A 19,184-nucleotide genomic window follows, 5' to 3' on the forward strand; every position below is an offset into this window, starting at 1 on the left:
TATATCATTCCATTCTCTTGCTTTTACTTTTGTTTTAGAAATCAGATGTGAATTTTATGTTGTTTCACTTGTATTTGAAGATGCTTTATTTCTCTTTTTCTACTCCAATGATTCTATATATCTTCAGTTCTTTATTGTTCTTTTTGGTTTATTTTATTTGGTCTCTTTTGTACGCTGGATCAGTGCACAATTCTCCCCTCTCAAATTGGAAATTTCTCAATTATTGAATCATCTACCACTCATTCTTCCCCTTTCTTTCCCTTCATTCTGAAATTTTTATGAACTTGAAATTGTTTTTTTTTATTGTCCATTAAATTGCTTAGATTTTATTCACCTTTCTAAAGTCTCTTTTCTACCATGTTTCTTTATTGAAGATGCTGTGTGTGTTTTTTTTTCTCAAAGTCACTAATTTAATATCAATTTTTTTATTCTGCGGATGAACCCTGATATTTTATTTTTTACCCACTGTACATCACTTTTTGTTTGAGCTTATTGAATCTCTCTTCCAATGATTTCTCAGCTCAGTGAACAATAAAAGGATTGTTGTTCTTATATGATCCTAGAGCACTGTTAAAAGTTCTGGTATGATTGAGAACTTTGGGGCCTATCCTCCTCTATCGATGTGGCTGAATTCTTTCTTTTAGTCATTATTCTGGTTCCATAGGGACTAAGAATGGAACCCCAAGTTCATTGTGCAATGACTTAGTGATTCAATTAGCCACATCAAGATTGTTCTACTGATTTATGACAGTGACAAAAGTGAAAATTTTCTTAAATTCTTTTAAGATCAGTGTGGTACCTATTTTGTGCACCTAGTTGACATGAGGGAGTTCATGGCATTGGCACACTGTAGCTGCTATATTACCAAGATCTAAGTTGCTTGAGGCACTGACCCACAGATAGTTTCTGAAGTCTAAGTGGCTTTTTACTCCAAGTAACTTGGGCAGTGATTAGTAATTTTGTTCAACTGGATTGGGCAACTAGATATGCCTAATCCAGCTGTTTGGAAAGTTGACTTTTATAGTGCCAAGGGCACTATTGTACTTGCCAGTAATAGTCTAGAAATATTTCCTCCAAATCCTGGCCTGATGGGTTGAGCTTTCTTCAGAAATGTCTACTACCTGTCTTTTCTCTTGGATGGTAGCTAATATTTGTTTTCTCAGCTGTTTCCAAGAACCAGCTGTTTCTAGCTGGAGACAATAATACAATTTCTTGCTACATATCACTCATCTCCCAACCTGTTTCTTCCCACTTCTGTCAGGTTCTACACTTGAAGAAAATTTTTTCTTTCAGTCTCTACTTCTCTCCTTCAGTCACTCAGAGAAGTGCTGTTCCTGTTCTGAATGGGTTATAGATCTGCCTTCTATGGTGTTGAAGGCCCATAAAGTTAACTTTGCTTTCTCCATTAAATTTTCTCAGTGAGACCCCACTCAAAATACTGTGCTTCACAGGGATCTGGAGAGAGAACAACCCTGGTGATGGGAATGGCCCTGATTCATTGTCACTATGTACCTTAAATATTACTGTGAAAGATTCATAACTGACTTTGGTCACAATAAAAATTATTGAAAATATACTGTGTTCCATTTGTTATTTTTTTTATGTTTTTTTGGTTGACACTACAGAATCACTCATATACTTTTTCTTTTTCAACCATTTTGTTCCCACCCTCTGTCTTGTCATTTTTCTTATGCATTTTTTTCTTCTTGTCATACTATTTAGCCTTTATTGATGGTCATAGTTCTTAAGTGCTCTTCCTATATCTTTATACTTTAGCTTAAAAAATCCCCAAATTATTTTCAAAAAAAATTAAAATACAATACGAGATTATTTGAATCTTACAATTGTTTTTTGATCATTGTTATTATACCAATAATTTAGGATATAATTTGTTACAATTCTATAAAGAAAGTGAAAATTTTGTTAATAGTAAAGTCTTATATGAAAGTATAATAAGTCAACAAATGGGAAAAAGAAACCCACAGGAATTCCTAAACTTGATTTGAGGCCTATTACTAATAAACCATTAAAATGATTATGTTCAAAGATCAGTTGTGGAAACCAGTTCCACTTCTTAATGCTTGGGGACTTCAATTACCCTATTTACTTGTCTTTCATTAAATGGACTCTCCAGATATCATTATAAAGTATATATTTGAGATAGAAATAAGTTAGGTAAGACAAATATATAAATATAAAACTATATCTATTTAGTATAATAAAGATCATATATTATTCCAGGATAAGATCAGCTTGATCTGCTTTCAATAAATTTTAGAGAAATTAATTTTCTTTTTTTTTTCAATTAATTTTCTTATGCTCTGTGTTGCTTATATATAATACAAATCTGCTACATGGGGGCGAACAATTTTGGTTCCTCCATAGCATCTTGTGGGACCTTAGTGGAAAAATTAAGTGATACAAGGTCAAAGAGATAACACAGTGTTTGCCTTGCCATGACAAACCTGGATTCAATTCCAAATATCCCACATGTTTCCAGGTGCCTTCCAGGAGTAATTTCTGAAAGCAGAGCCAGGAGTAAACCCTGAGTGCCACTGGGTGTTGCCCAAAACCAAAAAAAAAAAAAAAGATTAAATAATATGGACATAAGTAATTAATTTCCTTGCTTATCAACCATAAAACTATAGCAGGATCATATATAAATTTTCAGTTCTAGTCTTCTTCCAAAGGAAAAGTATGATTTTGAACTATTTCCTGTCTTAAAACTTTATCCATCAATCCTCCCTTCTGCCTTTTGCAAGTAACTGACAATGCCCATTTTGTAATGCTACAATAGCCAATATTATGAATTAGAAAAAAGATGTGATATTCCCTTCAGGAAGAAGAAAGTTGATGACCCCATGACCAAAGAGGAATTTCTGGCCAGAGGAGTCCAAATCTGAGTTCATACTGAAAACATGTTCACTCTTTTCAGAGTGCACTTTTCTTAAATAAACTTTATTTTTGCTTTGTCAGACCCATTTCTGCCTGTTCTTGAATCACTCAACTATGCACAAAGGCTTCTGTGAGTCTGTTTCCGGTACTGAGTCCTCATTCTTCAGAAGTAGAAACTTAGGATTTCAGGCACATTGATTCCTCCAACAGGGACAGTTAGAGGTTACTCTGTTTTATTATGCGAGAGAAGAAAATTACTGATGACATTCATTTATTGAACCTTCAAATATAGAGAACATATCAAACCTTACTTGGGGATTAGCCTCACTGGTAAACAAGTTTGAATCTGCTTTGGAATGTAACTTCATCCTTTATATATATATTTTTTCCTGTAAAAAGTCAACTGAAAAAGAGGCAATCTTTTGAATTATTTCTCATTTGTAGGTCTAACTTAAAAAGTCAGCTGAAAAAAAAATCAAAGGCCTTAAATATAAGATCCTGAATTCCATCTAAATATAGTACAAATTAAAACTATGAATATGGTTTGAGTACATAATAATAGAATAAACAGATACATACTCAACATATGAATATTTTGTGTCTTCCAAGAAAAACTATTTTTCCTTTCTGTATTAATTTATTCTTTGGTTTTTAAATTTCTCAGGACTTATTCCTGTCTCTGTACTCAATGATAATTCTTTGTAGTGCTCGGGTGACAGTATTTGGTACTGGGGATTGAACCCAGCTGGGTAGGCAACATGTAAAGCAAATGTCTTAACTCCCATACATATATCTGCCGCCACCACTGCCCCAAGCAAAGAATTTGTAAAAAATTTAAAATTTGTGTTTTGAAGATAGAGTAGGCATAGTCTTTAGGGTTAATAAATAAAAGTTGAGTATATTCAAGTACAGCAAGATAGTAAACCAAATTGGTAGCTTTCAGTGACAAAGGCTTTCATCCACTGAAGGTCTCTGCCTTCCAAAGAGTTCGAATCACATTCAACCTCCCAGCTGTGCCCTGAAAAGGAAAGGCATGATGGGATCCAATTTTAAACGCTTAATCACTTAATGTTTTACATTCAAAGTATCTGGGAAAAACTGGCAGCAGGCAGATCTTTATACTTTCTATTCAAAATACATCCTTTTGGTCCCTGGAAAACTCCCCTAATTTTTTGAGTTTAAATACTCAAGTGCCTCGCATTCTCACTACAAACATCTTTAACCTCTTTGCAAAGGCCTATTCTGCACATAGTTACTATTTACTCACTTATCTATTGAAGTAAATGTCTGAGAATTAAAGCTCCCTGGAGTTGAATGATGATCTTTCACAGAGCGTAAATATTACAACACATCTGGATATTTAAATCTAAGAAGTCTAGGATAAGTTTCCAATGGCACTTGTAGGAATTTGAAGAAATACCATAGAAAAATTTTTCCATGGAAAAATTTATATTCTATTAACAGCCATAAGATCTTCCTGAAACCTTCATTTTCAATACAATTTTGAGTAAGAGAAATGACATGATTTAAAATCGTGAGAACTTTAAAAATGTGATAGAATGAGATCCAATTTTTAATAGAATTTAATTTTTCCCTTTTTTTGGTGGAAAATTAAAACCACATCACATCATAATTTCTTGATGTGAATGAAGGATCATTGCTTTGCCAGGATCAGGAGCATTCAAAGCCAACACCTTACTTTCTATATTTCTCTACCCATTAGATTTTACTTATTTTTATTGTTTCTTTTTTTTTTCTTTTCTTACAGTTAGTACATTTTTTTTCTCATTTTTGACATTTATTTTAAAAGTGACAACCATGACGGAGCAGAACTTATCCTGGGACCAATAAAAAAGCCCTAGTCTAGGCTTTGACCTATGATCTGTACAACAACCAACATCTCTAATTCCAGAGGTCTGGCTGAGACAACTGCAAATGAACAGGTCTTCTGGAAACATAATAAAAGATTCTATCCTAGGCTTCATCCTAGGATCAGTCCAAAAACCAAAACAACCAACTACAGAAGACTGATTAAAACAATAGTGTTGGAACAGAACTTCTAGAACCGTAAAGAATGACTTCAGCATAGGCTCCATTCCTTGACCTGAACAGATATCAAGATCTCTAGATACAGAGGTCTGATTTTATTATCCATAATGGGCAGAAGTTCTCCATACACCACAAAAGGACCTAGCAGAGAGTAAATGAACATGTATGGAGTCTGTAGTTATTCCCATGACAGTATACCTCAAGGGTGGAGAAACCCTATATCTCTTAGGCCAAGGGAATTCCCTTTCCAATTTCCCCAGTATTTAATGTGCCTATGCAGAAAAATAAAAGAATCAGAACAAAATATTTTTTGGTTTTGTTATTGTTGTTGTTCTTGTTTTCTTTTTGTGTGTGTGCTTTGTTTTGTTTTTATTTCAGAGCCATCATTATTGTCGTTATTGTGTAGTGGTTGTCTTTATTACTTTGGTACTTTTTTGAATTTTTTGTTTGATTTTTCTTTTTGTATTGTTGTGTTTCTCTTTCTTTTTTCCTTTCTTCTCTCAAATTAATATTTATAGCCTCCTACAGGGGTCTCAAACTCAATATACCTGGGGGCTGCAGGAGGCAAAGTCAGGGTGATCCTCGAGTGCAAAGTCAGTAGTAAGCCTTGAACATTGTGGGGGGTGTGTGACCCAAACAACTAAGACAAAACAAAACAAAAAAAGATTTCTCTAGGGCAGGGCCACAAAATGTTGTGAGGAGGGCTGTTTGCAACCCATGGGTCGCGAGTTTGAGACCCCTGCGAGAAGGACTCTGCCCATTTTTTGCATGTTTGATTTTTGCCCCAGTTTATTTTTTTCTTTTCTTCAAACAGAATTACATAAATTGAACCATTTTGTTCCACCTCTCAAATTGAGAGGGAAATAATAGAGGGTACCAAGACCAAACAGTTGTATGATCACTAAGTAGTAATAAAAATGATTGAACTTAAACACCAAACCCAAAGCCAATAACAACAGAATTGATACCCAATCTACAAGCTAGACACAGAGGGGACCACTTATACTAGCAGCCCCCGGGGGGGGGGGGATAAGGAGGGAGATATGGGATACATGCTGGGAACGGGGGTGGAGGGAGGGCAACTTTGGTGGTGGGAATTCCCCTGATTCAATGTCAATAAATACCTGAAATATTGCTCTGAAAGATATGTAATCCACTTTGGTCAAAATAAAAATTATTATTATAATAAAATAGTTCATTTTATACTTAAAGCAGTGCCCTGGCATATAAAATAGTAGTTATCTCTGTTTTGCAAATCAGGCAATGATGGCAAAGTTATCTTGACCTTTAGTTGAGGTTATATAATTAGTGAATGTGGAACTGTGAAATTAGAATACAGATTTAGGTCCTTGTCATAGATTTTGCTGTGAGTGTATGAAATTTAAAGGAACTAGGACTGATAGTTAAAGAAAAAGGAAATCTGTTCAGATTTCTAGAAGTCGGGTATAAATTGAAATATACTAAGTGTTACCATAATAACAAATAAAATAGAATTATAGTTGGATAATATTAGGTTAGTTGAAAGGTGAGACAAAAAATGGAATGGTATGAAGTTGAGAGAGACAATGTTCCGTGAATTCCTTGATCTAATTTCTTTTACAAAATGTTTTTGATCACATTAATTTGTTATGACAAGGGTCAGCAACAATAAATCAAAAAAACCACAACACAAAGGTGAAATGATTCACCCTGCTTTTTTTTTTTAATATAATTTTTATTTTGATCATAGTGGCTTACATATTGTTGACAATAATATTTTAGGTACATATTTACATAAAATTAGGGGGGATTCCCATCCCCAAATTGTCCTCCCTACACCCCCGTTTCTGTCTTACCTCCCATTTCCTCTTCCCTCAACCCCAGGGCAGCTAGAATATGTGGTCCCCTCTGTCTCTAACCAACTACTTAGTAGTCTTGCATCAGTTTGGTCTTGATGCCTCCCTTATTTCCCCCTCTAAGTAGGGGCAGGGGTAGCTAGTTCAAGTTGCGTGGTTTTGCCTGAAAAAGAGAAAATAAATAAACTGGGGTAAGAGTTTAATACCCCGAAAATGGGCAGAATCCTTCTAGAGGTTCTCATCATCGATTTGGAAAATGAAGGAGAAAAAGAAGTTGAAACACTCCACCAGTACCAAAAGAAGTGTCAAATATCCAGTGAGGACTCCAGCTATAACGATAAGCACCACAAAAAAAGATAAAAAACAAAACGAAACAAACAAAAAACAAACACAAACAAACAAAAAAACACGCCGTGGTCTTGAAATAAAAAACATGGCGTAGCACATAACGAAAGAAAAGAAAGGAAGAGAAAGAAAAGAAAAAAAAAAAAGAATAATTGGGGACAACAATTTCAATAATCACATCCAAACTGAGAAATCGACCAAAATAGCTAGGCAAATAAAAATAATAATAACAATAATAAATGAAGGTAAGATATATATATATATAAATAACCAAGGTTTTGTGTTTTTTGTATTTTTTTTTCCCTCCTGCCCTGGCACAGTAAATATTGGGGTCATTCGAAAAGGAATTCACTTGCCCTATAAGATATGGGGTTTCTCCGTCCTTGGATTATACTGTCATGGGATCAGCTCTAGTCTTTGCTCAGGATCATTACTCTCCAGGTTGTGTTTTTTTTTTTTTTTTTTTTTGGTATGTGGAAGGCTTCTGCTCTGTCCAGTGTGATACCGTCAGAGCTCTGTGTTTAGCAGTCTCAGTATCTGTACATATCCTGAGGTGGGACTTATGGTGAAGTCAGTCTTTGTGAATCTAGAGGTTCTGTTACCTCAGTGTCATTTTAATCCATCTTCTGTGGTTGGATTCACCCTGCTTTTAAAATCTTATTTTAAAGCTCTGAGCTGAGCTTTTCCGATTAAAGCACCAATATCAGCATCTTCATAACCTCCACTTCGACATCTTCAGATTTAAGCAATTTTTTGTTCACTCCTACATGCAGAGCATTTTTATTCTTATTTTTATTTTTTTGTTTTAGTTGTTTTATTTTGGAGACACATCAGACTTTCTCAGGACTGATTTCTGGCTCCACGCCCAGTGCCCATTCCTGGTAGTGTTCTCAGAAACACATGAAGTGAAGAGATCAAGTTGAGGTTGGCTACATGCCCTTACTGTATATGCAGTATATGCTGTATCTGCAGATTTACAGATTAATTTTGACTAGAAATATGACATTGGCACATTCAGAGAGTCATATTACTCTCCTACAATGAAAAATGTAATACTTTATCATACTGATAAGTGTCCTTATACGATTTTCCAGGAGCTCTGAGACCTGCTAGGATAACTCAGGGCATACTGCCCAACAAGGTATTCAGGGCTCAAGATCAGAATTATAAATCTATGTGTAGTTATACAACTCCACCCTGAACCTTCAAACTATAAATTGTACATATGTGCTTGGAAGAAGTACTTCAACATCTTTGATATTTTCTATCCTTCAATGAATTAGAAACTTAAAATTTAGTGAAATTGTAAAGTTGAATGGCAACCAAGCCTTGCAGAAGATAAGCTTTAATACTTTAAGAAAAGTAAAATATTTTAGCTGATATAATTAAGGAACTTGATACTATCACCTTGGATTAATTCTGTGGGTTTTATCTTATATTTTTACTTCTATTTTGTGCATAGTAAAAATATACACACACACTCACTCACTCACACACACACACACACACACAACATACTATGTGTCAATGGGCTGATAAATTGCAATGTGACCACGAACTGAGGAACACTTGAAACTACCATAATCTGGAAGATGGAAGAAATAGAAACTCCTCTCATGTCTATGAAGGAGTATTTTGTTGTTTTATTGTTATTGTTGTTATATTGCTTTTGCTTTGCATCCAGAAATGCTCAGGCATTAGTCCTAGCTCTGAACTCAGGAATAATTCCTGGTGGTGCTTGGGTAACCATATGGGAGAGTTGGGAATCAAACCTGGGTGAACACTATGCAAGGCAAACACTCTACCCACTGTAATATTTTTCCAGCCTCTAAGAAGAGAATTTACCTTACATTTATTTTTCACTTTTGTCCTGCAGAGCTGTGAGAGTAAATTTGTTTTTAGTCAGCGAGTTGATGTAATTTATTTCAATAGTCATACTAATACAAAATTATTGTAAAGAAAAGTATTTTGTTTCTATTAGATGTGTGAGTAGCTTTTAAATATTTAAATACTGAATAAGTCTAGAACCATTGTCACTAGACATGGACACTTAATTTTTTTTATTGAGAACTTACCATATGCCAACTACTTTGTGATTAAAAAGCTTTTCTTTCTAACTATATAAAAAGTAACAATTATGATACCTTTTGACAGCCTCAAAACTTGAAATGACTTTCCCAAATTTTTATAAAAAACTGAAAAAGTTAATATTCAACTCATATTTAGCTGTGGGAAAATATATACTCATTTTCCAATGTTTCTTGTGCAAAATTGTGTGCTGAGAGGGTGATTGGGTTTTGTAAACTCACTAAAGTTCACTGTTTTATTAATTTTATATTGGCTGATTGGGAAGATGAAGAAATGATGCCTTCTAGTAGAGCAATTTATACATTAATTTATATAAAATAAAGGAGCTATGCTAAAAACTAGTTTGTACTTTATTGGGTTAAAAGTATCAATGAACACATAAATATTGCTTTTGAATCTTTTAGTGGAAAAATATTTATCCCCTGAATTTATCTATGCACTTGTGCACATCCTGTATAATCTAGATGGCAAGTTTATTCATACATGCACTCAACATATTAACACATACATGAACATGCTTTAATACCTAAGTACTCATGAAGAAATATACAGATGTCAACAATTATACTATACTGAAACATCACATATATAGTATCATATTATCTTTTCAAGCATATAACATGTACTGTACCCATTTTATCTGGTTGAAAGCCTGCATCTCTTTATCATTTCAAATACACGGATAGCCAATTTTCCCCTGCAATGGCATATTAATGTAACTTTTACTTTTTTAAAAAAATTCAGACTTTCAAAGCGATGCTACTTAGATGGTCAACTTCTGCATTACTAATAGGAGATATTTAGTCTTTCCAAAAAATATTTTAAATTTATTTTGATTCACAGTATTTATAGCCCAATAGTTATGATAGGGTCAGAATAGGAATGATATAATATAAGAATTATAGAAATAATTTAATAAATTCTGTATAAATTACTCTTTGAATCAACTACTGTCATAACTGAGAATCTAAAAATTTGAAAGCAAAATTTTTAGACTGCAAATGGTTACTCTACCTTGTAATAAAAATAATAGATTTATTGACAAAAGTTTTAACTTGCTAATTTTATATTTTAATTCTTCAAAGTCTGATAAATGAATACAGAATGATGTAGTTTGAGCATAGATTAGTGATTAAATTTAGAATATAAATGTCATCCAAGTAGTCTATTTATGGATAAGATATATTAATTTATCAAGTTAGGATCAAAATAATTCTCTCACTGGTTAAAATTAATTTTGATACTTTCTTATACAAAGAACTTAAGATTGCTGTATAAAGATGATGAATTTGACAGTGATGAAACACAAATACATATTTAATGAAAACAAAATAATATAAACCAATCAAACAAAAATCCCCTAAAATTAATACTTTAAAATTTTACTAACTGAAGTACAAACTTAAATTTACTGCATACTATCTGTCATTAATTTGTCAAATTAGCAAATATTTTCAAGTTTTATATGTTTTGTCATGGTAATAATTAAATAAGAAAACCTATGTAAAATGTGTATCAGTATAAATTTCAAAACCTAGAAAATATACCTTTGATCCCATTACTTGAATCCTTTATTGTAATTTTAATTTTCCAAAGACAAGAAAGATACAACATTCTAACAACAAATTAAATAGTTGTGTGACAATTTTGTAGTCAAATAATTCGAAAAATTAAATTAAGATAATATTTTGTCTTTTGTTTTATTGCTTTTATGCTTATTTGCTTTTGACATACCCAGGATTTCTCAGAGCCAAGTCTTTAGAGCATTTAATGGACCATAGTTGATGCTGGGGATCAAACTGAGGTCAGACACATGCAAGTGAAATATTTTAGTCCCTCTAATATATCTTTGACCCTGTTTTCCATTTCAAATAGGACACAATTCAGTACATTACATCACTCTGAAAGATAATTAGGGTTACTATCTGTGTATAAATATATACTCTAAAGGACAATTTTGTAGGTGTTTTGGTCAATTTACTTCAACCTTTTGCATTTTTATTAAACCAATCTATAATTTTATATGTAAAAATAACATACAACGTAACATACAAATTTTCACTAAAGTAAACTGCAAAATACAGCTGAAAAAAAGAAAATAAAGTAAAAAAGAAAACTAAAATTTGTTATTTTAATTTTAAGTGGCTAATGCACCATGGAATTCATATATAACTTTCTACTGATTTGGGGATAATCTATTTGCTTTGTAACATCAGTCAAATTTTATCAAAAATGACCCTTAGATGTTTCTTAGTAACTTTTTTTGAGGGGCCACCTCCAGTGACGCTCAGGGGTTACTACTGGCTATTTGTTCAGAAATCGCTCCTGATAGACTCGGGGACCAGATGGGTTGCCAGGGGATTGAAAGAAGGTTCGTCATAGGTCAGCAGTGTGCAAAGCAAATGCCCTACCACTGTGCCACTGCTCTGGCCCTATACTTTCTGTAAATTTTCTTCAGGTAGAAAACATTTTTTGTCGATTTTTTTGTTTGTTTTGGGGCCATAATAAACTACACTCAGGGTTTCCTCCTCACTTTTTGCTCAGAGATCACTCTTGATGGATCTTGGTAGACCAGTCCTATCTGAACCTGAGTGCAAGACACAGTGATACAGCTATCCCTTAAATAGAAAACATTCTAAAATGTTCTTCTTTTTTGATCTGTTCAGTCAACTAGTTGACTGATGAATGTAGGCCTCTTTATTTGTGATTTAGTAGCAGACATTTCAAATAGTCCAAAGGATTATAGTTCTAACAAGTAGCTGGTAATAAAGTAAAAGCATACTAGATTTCATATTTTAATCTTCCAGCATTGTTTCGTAAGATATAAAATTCGGTGTAAAAGGACTTTTTAGAATATTAGTTTTTTTCTGATATCTTAAATTAAATGTAATGTTATACTTTTGTAAAAATAAGAATTCCACAAAACAGTTGCATTAAGAAGTGTTTCCAATATCAAAGTAGTTCTATATCCTTCCTTCTCTTTTATTCTTGATTCTCTCCTTTTCTTCCCCTCTTATTACTCAATGCTCCTCTCTCCTCCTTCATCATCTTATTATTTTATTTTATCTTTTTCATCTTTACAATCTCCTTTTTTATTTTTAAACCATTAAGACATATACCGAGCATGGTTTCTTAATTTTTTAATAATCTTTATTTAAGCATCATGGTTACAAATATGTTTGTATCTAGGTTTCTGACATAAAAAGTACACCCTCCTTCATCAGTATAACCTTTCTGCCACCAATGATCCCCATTTCCTTCCTCTCCCACCTCCTACATTTTTCGAGACAGGAATTCTATTTCATGCATGGTATTATTCTTAAAAAATATACATGTAACTAATATGTTTATATCAGCCTCCAAAAAATAAATCAAGGAATCAGAGTTGAATCTTAGACTAAGTTAACTAACCTCTTGTAGAAGAAAGAGCTAAGAAAATCCCTGACTGGGGCATCTGACACTATTGTGGACAAGAAGTGTCTTTTAGTGGATAATTTCTAGAAAAAGTGGCAGCATCTCTGAGATCAAGAGAATAATTAACGTTTAGCCAAATAGAATGTTTATTTACTATAATAAAACAACTTTTATATATTAGACATTGTTGATGTTTGTGTTCAGGTTCCATCAAAGTACCCAGTTTATGAATAATTATAAATTAAATGGTTATATATATTATAAATATAAATGGTTAATTAATCAAGAGCATCTCAGAAAGATAAGCTTGATACATGATTTTGCAAATAAATTCCCCACTTTAGACTGCTTGTAGATTTATTACTAGTGATTTAATATAATATTACTAAACTCAAATTACCATACATTTCATTTTGAATTTAAATATTTTTCTTAAATTGTTCTTGCTCATTCAAGTTTAATAACATATTTCTAGGTATAAATGTATAAGATAATCTGAATTTATACATACTGAAATTTAGTAACTGCCATTTACTTTTGGACTATAGGGACATTAGTTCATTGAAACTCAGCAAAATATATAAAGAAGTTGCCAAAAAGTTTGAGTTTTAACTATAACCTTGGGTATTTCTTTAAAACTATGCATATTAGATCTCACATGCATGTATAATATATGTAAATTTATGCTTATTTCAAAAGGGATCATTTAATTAAAGAAGAATGAAAGTAATTTTAAAACACATTCAGGTTTTTTTTTCAAATCTGAAGATATAATGCACACAACATCACTAGACTCATACATTCATAAATAAAGGAAATACATTAGAAAACCACCAGGCTAAGAAACATAAAATATGAAGGTAATAAAGCATATTTAAATGTCACTCAAAATTATTAGAATATAATTAAGAAGATGTTTTAAGACTTTATTAGAAACTAGGCTTAAGATGAGCCTAAAAGGATCTCAAATGTATGTTTATTTTGGGGTGAATATAAGGATTTTGTTTATAATAGTTCAAATTTGTATTGAGTATCTTATTTTTGTCATTACATATCCTCAATTATCTGAAAATTTATATGGAGGAAAAACAGCGGTAATTCATGCCAAAGTAGAAATGGGTCATAATTTAATAAATGCTCTCATGTTTTTGGAAACTAAATTATTTCTGAGACCTTAAGAGGCAAAAACTACAATTTCTATTAAATTTGATGAGAAAGAAAATGAAAAATATAATTATGTTTGCTCAAAAATATGGGTTTATTTTTTAAGAAACAAATCCTTTCTTTCAGGAAAATATTTAACACAGCACATACACACAAAATATGTATTTATACATTACTATATTATATACTTATTATTAATCATTATTAATAATAATAATTCTACATAAAATCACATTTTAAAATCTAAATATCTCCTAAATTAAACTTAATTTTAATAACTACTAATTTATAGTGTGACATTTCAGGAAGAAATTTTCTTTGCTATTGTAAAAACAGTGAGCTATAATTGGTGGGGTGGCCCTCAAGTTTGCAGGAGGAAATCTTCAGAGGCTATACCTGACTGCACTTAGGAGTGAATCCTGTTTTGTGTTTGATGGTCTATATGTAGTGCCAGGGTTTCATAGTGGGACAGTTTCATGCAAGTACTGTTTTATTGCTTTGGCCCCTCACAATTTTTAATGGATATTGTTTAATAGATAAGTAGAGCATAACTTAATTCTTTAACTAGATTATGTATTAAGTTTATAGTTGAAATCTTCAAATCTTGCATGCAATTGATCAGGATTCAATCTATGGTCCAATGATCTACATCTGGAGTAATTTGTGATCCCAAAATATTTTGGCTGTTTAGAACGTTATCATGTATATTTTAAAATAACTTTCTAATTCTTTATTAATATGATTTTACAGTACTAATTATAATACTTATAGATTAATGTGAAAACATTCAATATATTAAAATATATCTTTGCACTGATGAACATGAGGTATTTTCTCATTTGTATAAAATAAGTTTATTTGAAATTTTACATAATATATCTGCCTCAATAATTTTGTATACATCAGCATATATCATACAAAATTACCATCTAGATTCACAAATACTTTTAGAACTAATCTGAAAATCTTATCAATTATTTCATGTAGAATAAACTTTTACCTGATAGCAAAGTTAGACTATAACTATCTTTACGAAAATATTATATAATATATAATTTTAATATTTTCATAAACATATTTGTAAATTGTTATCATTTTGCTATCTTATTCATAACTTTCACATGCCTATTGCATGTATATGCTTCAAGAGAGAGTTGTATGAATAATTATATTATTTATACTTATGGAGCATTAATAGATCTAGGTACATCTATCATTTTTTTAGTTATTACTTAAATATCATTCCATTCATCCTTTGCAAATAAAATTAAAATATTTCTAGTATACACGTTTATAGAACAATAACTTTATCGATTTTAATAACTTTTATTTAAGAAGAAAATTGCATTAGCTAACAATCATTAATACTTTATCTCACTTTTCTCATAATCTGACTTCTACTAATTTAATAAAATTATTAAAAACTTAAATATACAATATGTATTATGTGTCCCTTATTATCTTCTTTTACTCAAAATGTTTAGCAATTTCATGCAGATTTTTGAAATGTATATAATGTGTTTTATTTCTCTCAGTCTATGAGTCAACATTTCAATTTCTTCATCCTTTAATTTGAAAAACACAAAGTTTTGTTGGGGTTTGCTTGATAAAATTTATTGGCTTAGTTTTTTCTTTGCTGTTATTTTAAATACAATTTTATCTAATAACAATTAGAAAGATATACTCATGTTTTCTTCTACTGATTTAGTAGTTTTAAAAAATAAATTTCCAATTTAGATTTAAATTCTGTGTATAGCAAAGGACAAATATAATTTTATTCTTTGCATATAGATAGCAGGTTGGTCCAACAACACTTGTTAGTTTTTTTATTGTTTAATTATGAATTGTTTTGATATCTTTTTTAATATCAATTGAGCATAAACACAAAAATTTCTAGTACTAAATTTTATTTATTTGATTAATATCCATCAATGTGGTATAATATATCTAAAAGTGTCAAAAATTTTAACATACTTTTATGATTTATTTAATTTATTATTAAGTAAAGCTTTAATTTGTGTATCTATTTTATATAGTTGAGTTCCATAAACATTTTTAAGGTAAGTAAAAGAATGCAAGGGGAAAATGTTTAAGCTTTGACCTAATGTTTCACAATATCAAGTTGTCCAATAACTGTGGCTTTAAGTCTGAAATCCATAAATCTGGTAGATATTATTTTCAAGAATATTTGTATATCTTGAATTAGTTGTATTTCCCTGTACATTTTAGGATCTTATTGCCATTTTCTTAGAAAACTAGTTATATTTTGGGAGGAATGTTTATATTACTGTTTATATTGTAACAACATTGGGTCCTTAGAGTCTTTCAGATGGATATCTATCTAGGTCTTTTCAATTTGTTCAGATATAATTTTTTTTCAGGTTTGGCATTTTTTAAAATCACCCTTAGGTACAGTTAAAAAATTGTTCATGATTGGATTTCAGTTACTCATAGTTCAACACCCAACCCTTTACCAGTGCACATTTTCTACCTACAGTGTCCCTCAGTTTGCTTCCCACCCTTCCTTTGTGCCCCTCCGCCCCACACACTCACTTACTATTTTACCCCCCTTTAAACATTGGTTTGCAACATGGTTACTGAAGATACCCATAAGCAAACTTCATGTCCCAAAAGCTGTGTAGTATTCCACTGTGTAGATATTCCACTGTTTCTTTATCCACCTTATTGTTCTCAGACACTAAGGTTGTTTCCAGATTCTGACAATTGTGAATAGTGTTGTAATAAAGAGTGCAAATAATTTTTGTATTGCGTATTTTTCTTTTGTTCGTGAGGGTATATTACCAAGAGCAGGGTTACTGAGTCACATAGAGTTCAATATTTAGATTTTTTAGGAATATTAATACTGTTTTCTAAAAAGGCCGTGTCTATAGAGAAGCCTATCAGCAGTGAAAGAGTCCCTTTCTCCCTGAATTTATGCCAGCATGGGTAGTACTTGTTTTTCTTTTGTTTTATTTTTTGTTTGTTTGTTTTGTTTTTTGATGTTTGCCAGTCTCTGTAGTATGAGATATCTCATTGTTATTGTTTAAAATTTTTATTAAAGCCAATATGATTTAGGGACCAGAGTAATAGAACAGTTGGCTGAACCAGTTTTGATCCCCAGCATCCCAAATAGTACACTGAGCTGTCCAGGAGTAATTTCTGAGGGCAAATCAAGAGTAACTCTTGAGTAAGTGACACACACAAAAAATGTGACTTACACATAATTATTTATAGTTAGGTTTTATATATACAATGTTTAAGAAGCAATGCGCCCACTAGTATTAACGTCCCTCCACCAATGTTCATAGGCCATCCTATGACATCACTTTTCATTAAGCCTGTCATCATAACAGTCCTGAATGTTGTTGTTGTTGTTGCTTTTTAATGTTGGGCCCACACCCACTACCTGGTAGTGATCAGGGGTTACTCCTGCCTTGAATCATATTGAATCACTTGAATCATCTTGACTCCTTCCTGTCCCCGTGGCCCCTGTCCCAGGGCTTTTCATATTTGTCTTACGTCTCCACTCAAGTTCCTTCCTTCTACTCACTATATTCTGGGGTCTAGGTTGTTCTCAACAACCTTCATCTCAGGCATTGCATTTCTTCATGCATTTATTCCAAAATCCACGTATAAGTGATCTCATCCTATATTTATCTTTCTTCTTTGGCTTACTTCATTTAACATAAATGCCCCACTCTGTGAAACAGCCCCCGCTGGAGCACGTCCTGCCACCAAGTGTCAGCTCCCTGTCCGCGCCAGGGAGTCATCCCTGCAAGACCCAAAGGAGTGAGGGAAGAGGCCTGAGGCTCCAACAGCATTGGGGGTCTGGGGTAGGTCTCCTCCTGCCTCTCCAGCCTTAGGGGGACCTGAAGGCAGAAAGGTGCAACCACCTGGTTGACCTCCCCCATGGGGGTGCCCTTATGGGGCAGAGCAGTGGTCCTTTCCTGATCCCCTGGTGTGCATATTGGCATTGTGCAGTGCCAGACAGTATTAAAGCTGTTCTGTTCATTTTGCAGGGTATTGCATAGTTACATCAATTCCATACAGCTTTATAGTATGCCATTGTATATATCTATCACATCTTCATGGTCCACTTACCTGTTGTTGAGCCTTTAGGTTGATGCCAACTCTTAGCTATTGTACTGAGTCCTATAATTAATAGCAGCGTGCATACATACTTTGGATAAGTCTTTTCAGTCTTGGAGATAAAAACCCAAAAGTGGGATTAAAAGTGGGATTTCTAGGTGGAATGTAAATGACTAACCTCAGATAGATTCTCATATTATCACTTATTTTTTAAGTAAGGAATTAAAAAGTATGATGTGGAGCAAATAATATTGGGAAACCTGGTCAGTAATTTAAGAAACTGAAATAAGACCTCTATTTTTTATTTATTTTCATTAGGTTGAATTAAATTTATTTTAATTGTTTTATTTAAGCACTATGGTTACAAATGTGTTCATTGTTGGGCTTCAGTTAGAAAATGTACACCATCATTTACCAGTATACTCTTCCCAACATCAATGTCTCATTTTCCTTCCATCCTTCCTTCCTGTCTCTGGGCAGCAATTTGCTTCTTTCACTATCTCTTTTATCTCTCTATCTAGCTATCTCCCTTCCCTTTTTGGCACTGTGGTCTGCACTATTGTCAATGGAGGAATGATTTTTGTGCCACTTTCTCAGTTTTCAGCACTGTGCTTTTGTCCATACATAACAATCAGTTCCAGCTAATATTGTCCTAGTAGAGCCTTATCTATTCTAACTGCATTCAGGACACTTCATTTTACTAACAGATGCATAATATTACATTGTATAGAAATACCACTGTTTCTTTATCCACTCATTTGTTTTGGGACACCGAGGCTGCCTCCAGCTTCTGACTTTATAGTGATGTGCTGAACATAGGAATACAGAGAGCATTTTTGTATTGTGTTTTTGTGGATATACCCTAGGAGTGGTATTGATAGGTCATATAAAAACTCAAAACATGTTGTTTTCCAAAAACCCTGGACCAGTCTGCATCTCCACCACCAGTGAAAGAATCAATTTCTCCCCACATACAAGACAACACCGGTTGTTCTTGATTTTTTGTTATGTGTGTTAGTGTCTATAGTTTGAGATGATATTTCATTGTTATTTTTATTTTCATCTACCTGATGATTAGTGAAATGCAGCATTTTTGTGGGGTTTTTTTTTGTTTCTGTATGTTCTTTTTGGCCACTTATATTTATTCTTTGAGAAAATGTTCATTCACTTTTCTTCATATGTTGATAGGGCCTTCACCTGCTAGTTATGCTGGGGTGTTTCACTGCTTTACCATGGCTTTCTGTAGTCTCAAATTGATTCTTTCCTGCCATTTTCAGTCTCCTCCACTACCAACAAGTTCTCAAG

Source organism: Suncus etruscus, chromosome 2 (genome assembly GCF_024139225.1).
Source record: "Suncus etruscus isolate mSunEtr1 chromosome 2, mSunEtr1.pri.cur, whole genome shotgun sequence".
Taxonomy (NCBI): domain Eukaryota; kingdom Metazoa; phylum Chordata; class Mammalia; order Eulipotyphla; family Soricidae; genus Suncus; species Suncus etruscus.